Genomic DNA, 7,241 nt, shown 5'->3' on the forward strand with positions numbered 1-7,241 from the left:
GTGGTCTTCAGATCAGGATATTGCTGGTTCACAATTGCATCTCACAGTTAGTGAGCATATTGCCACTGGGCCTTTTGGCAAAGAATGCTATTTCACTACCCCCTGGACATTTTCAGTTGTACTATTGTGGCATAAACCTTAATAACATATCAGACCAATCAACATTGGTTTAATGCAGTATGAAAGTTTCCTAGACATACAACACATTGTCTTTTCAATTAGGGTTTTAAAGTTTGGTACTTTATCTAAGGTTGTGGACATCATGGCATACGGCTTATTATGACAGATGGACAACAAATCGATAAAAAAAATACATGGACCATCTGAAAAGACATAACAGCAAATGGTTTTATGGGGACATAGCAGCCTTGGACAGCAATGATGTATATCGGGATGCCATGTGTGGCATGTGGTCCCGTTAGTCTGTTCTTTGTCCTGTCTTTCTCATACTTTGGCTCCTAATCTAAAAGTAATGGAGTTACTTAGTGACACTACTCCACCTTGTGTACACTCTGCTCCTTGACTGTTGTTATGGCCCTTCACATCACTCAACTTCAGCAACCGGTTGTAAAATGCACTGGATCCTGTCACTCTGTTTCCATGCATACCATTAAGACTTGTGTTGAATTACACAGCTATATTCTCAGCAATAAACTGCACGTGGAATTTGCTCTCAATCAATGTTCAAGCTGCACCCACATTAACCCATGTTAAGTTCAAATGTCGTAGCTTATACAACCACACCCCCAGCACCACTTCCCCTCACCTCCATCCCCCATCTATCTCCACAGTACAGGCTGTGGAGGTGAATATTCAAATGAAGAACCCCTCAGATATGTACCTCTCTCTCTCTCTCATTCGTTCACCCTCTCCCTCACTTTTCGACTCCTCCCCTTCCTCTCCCTGAATGCCGTAGTGAGCATAGTTCACAATTGATAGCTTTCGCTAAGAGCCGCACAGCAATGCGGTCTCTGTGCCTTTTGCCTCTCTCACCCTCTCTCCCTCCCCCTCTCTCCATCTCTCTCTCTCCCCATCTACCTCTCTCTCTCTATTCAATTTCCAGTCACACAGTGGTGCAGAGGAAATTCCCCCTTTTCATTCTTTCTCCCTCTTCCCGTGCTCCCTTGCATTCCCCCATGCTTTTTTTGAAGTCTTAGTCCTCTCCCTCTCTGGCTCTCTTTCAATCCCTTCTCGCTCTCCTCTTCCTCCGTACATCTTTTTCCCCTTACAATCCTAGCGCCATTTAAAATGATTCAACACACACCACCAAAGCCCAGCCCACCCCACTCCCTGCCTACCCTCTTGCCCCCCTCTCGCTACACTCTATCCTCACTGTGTCATTGCATGTGTGGCAGTGTGTGTGTGTGTGAGTTTGTTTGTTTGCGCATTTGCGCGTGTGTGTATGAATGAACAAACACTCATCGCTGTATTGCTTGTGTCATCAGTGCAGAGAGGCTCTCTGACAGAAATACAGTTGAGGAGACTAATTCCGCTATTGAGAGAGAGGTGTGTATGAGCGCCATCTCCAATACAGCCAAACACATGAACTCTTAATGGTGTGTTAGGATCCACATGGTAGAGAGATAGAAAGATAGAGGGGGATGGAGATTTGGCAGTGACATGCCATTGCAAGACACATGTAGCATGCTGATAGCTCTGGAAAGGTGCAGCTAGGACTGTGGAGACGCACAGGAAGGTGCTGGTACATAATCATAATTTCCATGACACTTTGGATCAAGGATGTTGGATAGCTGTCTATGCCCTGTCTTTTCAGATATAGCCACACTAGTTGCATGCAATCCTATTGTAGTGAACATTAGTTTACATGCATTGTTTGACAATGTGAGTAATTTAATATACTTTGAGATTCTACTAAACAAAAAAACAGTCTGCTTGATAAGCATCTGATGTGAGCTTGCTAATGAAATGACATTTTGGTACTTTAGACTTCTGGATCTGTTCTATTTATAGAACTGTGACTGAAAAGACAGACCACTGTTCAACGTCATCTGTAATAGAGAAAGAAAGGTACTGAGATAATTTAGTGCTATTCATGGTGACAACACTGTGTGCTGTGTAAGGGAGGGAGAGAGAGAGCAAGAGGAGAGATCCTAGTGTCACAGTATCTTAGCAACTGCCTCCATCTCCTTGGAGACAAGACCTGACATTATTTCCCGTTTGTGAAAAATCACTTTGGTTTGTACACTATGTGTTTGTTTGTGTGTGTGTGTGTGTGTTGTTTGTGTGTGTGTGTGTGTGTGTGTGTGTGTGTGTGTGTGTGTGTGTGTGTGTGTACGCAAACACTCATGTTTTTGTGCAGATATGGGCATGTTGTGATTGCAAGCAGTATGTGCAGTGATGGGGTGGTGATGCATTCCAATGCAATATGGGTATATTAAAGAATTACTTTCAGAACATAGTTTAAAAAGAGTCTGTTAAAACAATATATTATGACAAATGTTACCAAAAATGCCTAACCTGAAAGTAATATTATGAATTATTTCTATCAAGTTAATTAACATAAACATATTTATTGCAGGGAAAAATAAACAGAAAATGTTTCTGTACAGTTTATTATTTTTCCCAATCAACAAAAAATACTAAGAGATAAAATATTATTTTCTAATTTGGGTTCAACTTTATAAAAGCTGTCAATAATAAACATTATTAAAACTTGTATAAAATATCAATAAATATGTATTTCATAACTTTATAAAAATGTATTAGCTTTTATAAGCAATTAACAAGTTTTCAAGTTTCAAGTTTTTTTGTCACATGCACTAGTACAATGGAATGCCTTTCTTGCTCTTTCCCAACAGTGCAGTAATCAATATAAGTAGAACAAAAACATGAGAAATAGAAGCAACAGCCCCTTCAGAAAATATTCACACCCCTGAATTTAAAATGGATTCAATTGAGATTTTGTGTCACTGGCCTACACACAATACCCCATAATGTCAAAGTGGAATTGTGTTTTTCATTATTTTTTACAAATGAATAAAATGTTATTTAAAAAAATGTAACCTTTATTTAACTAGGCAAGTCCGTTAAGAACAAATTCTTATTTACAATGATGACCTACACCAGCCTAACATGATCGACGCCGGTCCAATTGTGCACCACCCTATGGGACTCCCAATCACGGCCAGTTGTGATACAGCCTGGATTCGAACTAGGGTGTCTGTAGTGACCGAATGCTGAAATGTCTTGAGTCAATCATTCTTAAGCCTAGGCGTCCCGCTAGTGGGACAACTTCCTGTGAAACTGGAGGGCGCGCAATTCAAATAAATAATCATAAAAATGATTCATTTGAAACATTTAGGTACATACAAGTGTCTTATATCGGTTGAAAGCTTAAATTATTGTTCATCTAACTGCACTGTCCAATGTACAGTAGCTATTACAGCGAAAGTATGCCACGCGATTGTTTGAGGACGGCGCCCCACATCAAAATATTTTTCCACCGGCACAGGTTTCATAAATTCACAAATAGCAATTAAATATTCACTTACATTTTGAAAATCTTCCTCTGATATGTCATCCAAAGGGTCCCAGCTATAACATGTAGTGTCGTTTTGTTAGATAAAATCCTTCTTTATATCCCAAAAAGTCAGTTTAGTTGGCGCCATCGATTTGAATAATCCACTCTTTCAACATGCAGAGAAAGTCAAAATACGTTTCTATTTACTCCTCAGATACCCTAAAATGTAGTCAAACTATAATATTTATTACGGAAAGAAGTATGTTCAATAGGAAACATGGACTAGTAGGTGCGTTCTGTCTTCATTGCGCGAGAAAACACGAATTTCCAAGACTGTGTCCCTGTACTAAAACGGATATTTCTTCTTTGTTTTGAAGTTATGAGCCTGAAACCTTGAACATAGACTACTGACACCCCATGTAAGCCATAGGAATGGCATTCAGCGAGCTATGTTTCAGTATGCCCTAATACATTCTATTGTAAGAGCATGGTCTCTCTCCAAAAAAACTCTGGTTGTTTTTTCTTTGCATTTTCTCCTACCATATCTATTGTGTTATATTCTCCTACATGATTTTAACATTTCTACAAACTTCAAAGTGTTTTCTTTCCTGTCATTCAGGTAGAAATTGAGAAAAAAGGGAGCTAAACCTAAGAGGTCAATAAGTATTCAACCTCTTTGTTATTGCAAGCCTAAATACGTTTAACGTAAAGTAATACTACCAAAATGTGGCAAAGCAATTCACTTTTTGTCCTGAATACAAAGTGTTGTATTGGATTTGCAATAAAAACATAACACATTACCATGTACCACTCTCCATATTTCCAAGCACAGGGTTTATGGATATGCTTGTAACTGTTAATTAAGGACTGGGGAGTTTTTCAGGAAAAAAAAAGAAACAGAATGGAGCTAAAGTCACAGACGAAAACCTGGTTCAGTCTGCTTTCCACCAGACACTGGGAGATTAATTCACCTTTCATCAGGACAATAACATAAAACACAAGGCCAAATCGACACTGGATATGCTTACCAAGAAGACAAGTGAGTGGCCAAGCTACAGGTTTGACTTAAATCTGCTTGATATATATGGCACCAGCTGCAAATGATTGTCTAGCAGTGATCAACAACCAATTTGACAGAACTTGAAGAATTTTGAAGACAATAATGGTGCACACTCCATGTGTGGAAAGCTCTTAGAGACTTACCGAGAAAGACTCACAGCTGTAATCGTTGCTAAAGGAGCTTCTACAAAGTATTGACTTAGGGGTGTGAATACTTACATCAATTAGATATTTCTGTACCTAGTTTTCAATACATTTGCAAACATTTCTAAAAACATGTTTTCACTTTGTCTTTATGTACACCAGGTATTGTGTGTAGTTGGATGAGAAAATAAATAAATACAATCCATTTTGAATTCAGGCTGTAACACAAACAAATGTGTAATATGTCTATGGATATGAACACATTCTGAAGGCACTGTATATACAGAGTAGGTAGGGTTAGATACCGTATAGGGGTAAGGTGACTAAAAATCAGGATATATGATAAAAATAGTATATGATGATTGTATGTGTGTGTGTGTGTAGAGTCAGTATGGATGTGTGTGAGTGTTATGGGTGTATGAGAAAATTGTATGAGTGTTATGTGTTGTATGTGTCTTGGAGTATCAGTGTGAGTGTGTGTGTAGAATGGGCATAGTGTGTGTGTGTGTGTGTGTGTGGGTGTGTGTGCATAAAGACAGTGCAAAAAAAATAGAAGGGTCAATGCAGATAGTCCATGTAGCCATTTTGTTTTTAGCTATTTAGCAGTCTTATGGCTTGGGGGTAGAAGCTGTTCAGGAGCCTGTTGGTGACAGACTTGATGCTCTGGTACCTCTTTTTTCATGACTGTTTGTTAGTGATTTGGATGCCGAGGAACTTAAAGCTCTGGACCCGCTCCAATGCAGCCCCGTCGGCGTGTAGTCCAGGATCAGCTCCTTGGTTTTACTGATATTGAGGGAAAGGTTGGTCACTGACCGCCAGGTCACTGACCGTCATCGTCACCGGCGATCAGGCCTACCACCGTCATGTTGTCAGCAAAATTGATGATGGTGTTGGTGTCATGCGTGGCCACGCAGTCATAGGTGAACAGGTAGTACAGGAAGGGACTAAGCACAAATCCCTGTGGGGCCCCCGTGGTGAAGGTCAGCCTGGCAGAAGTAATGTTTCCTACGCTCACCGGTGGTCAGCCCGTCAGGAAATCCAGGATCCAGTTGCAGAGGGAGGTGTTCAGTCCCAGGATCCCAAGCTTGGTGATGAGATTGGACGGGACTATGCTGTTGGACGCTGAACTGTAGTCAATGAACAGCATTCTCACATGCTGTAGGTATTCCTCTAGGTGGGGTGAGGTCAGTCTGGAGTGCAATTGAGATTGCATCGTCTATGGATCTGTTGGGGTGATATGCAAATTAGAATGGGTCTAGGGTGTCTGGGATGATGGAGTTAATGCGTGCCATAATCTGCCATAAACTGCATCACTTCATGATTACAGAAGTTAGTGCTACAGGGTGATAGTCATTGTGGCATGAAGCCTTAGAGTTATTGGGAACAGGAACAATGGTGGTCAGCTTGAAACATGTGGGGATTACGTGACCTGGAATACCGTCTGGCCCGTGGCCTTAAGAGTGTTGACCTGATTAAAAACCCTACTCACGACGGCCTCGGAGAGCGAAATCACCCAGTCCCCTGATTTGGCGGGGGCCTCGTGCACGCTCTGTGTTATTTTTGTCGAAGCGTGCATAAAATGCATTGAGTTCGTATGGTAGAGAGGCATCGTAGGGTAGATCACGGCTGGGTCTTCCTTTGTAGCCCCTGCCACATATATCGGGCATCGAAGCCTGTGTTGTAGGATTCCACCTTGTTCCTATATTGTCGTAGTTGTCACGACTTCCACCGAAGTTGGTCACTCTCCTTGTTCGGGCGACATTCGGCGGTCGACGTTACAGGCTTTCTAGTTGTTACCGATCCATGTTTCATTTTCGTTTGGTTTTGTCTTCATTATACACACCTGATTTCTATTAAATTCATTATGTTCCTTATTTAACCCCCTGGCCTAGCTCTCTGTTTTGTGCGTTATTGTTTGTCATGTGGGTTCATGTTCTTGTGCTTTGGATTTTTGTGTTTTCCGTTGGAATATTACTCTTCATTTCAGAGTAAACTGTCGGACTATACTCATCTCTGTGTCCTGCGCCTGATTCTACCTTTCTCCATTCACCAACACCCTCACTGTAGCGGGATATCTTGTACTTGTTTGCGTACTTCAGATAATTTAAAATGAACATTCAAAATGTATTCAGACCCCTTGACTTTTCCACATTTTGTTAGGTTACAGTCTTATTCTAAAATTCAAATATTATTTCTTCTCACAAATCTACACACAATAGCCCATAATGACAAAGCGAAAACAGTATAAAAAAAATAATATTATGAATAAAAAACTAACTTATTTACATAAGTTTTCCGATCATTTGCTATGAGACTCGAAATTGAACTGACGTGCATCCTGTTTCCATTGATCATCCTTGAGATGTTTCTACTTCTTGATTGGAGTCCACCTGTGGTAAATCCAATTTATTGGACATGATTTGGAAAGGCACACACCTGTCTATACAAACTGAGCAATCAGGGGAGTAGTGCCTTGGTCAGGAAGGTGACCCAGGACGCGATGGTGACAGAGCTCCATAGTTCCTCTGGGGAGATGGGAGAACTTTCCAGAAGGACA

Source organism: Oncorhynchus nerka, linkage group LG16 (assembly GCF_034236695.1).
Source record: "Oncorhynchus nerka isolate Pitt River linkage group LG16, Oner_Uvic_2.0, whole genome shotgun sequence".
NCBI lineage: Eukaryota > Metazoa > Chordata > Actinopteri > Salmoniformes > Salmonidae > Oncorhynchus > Oncorhynchus nerka.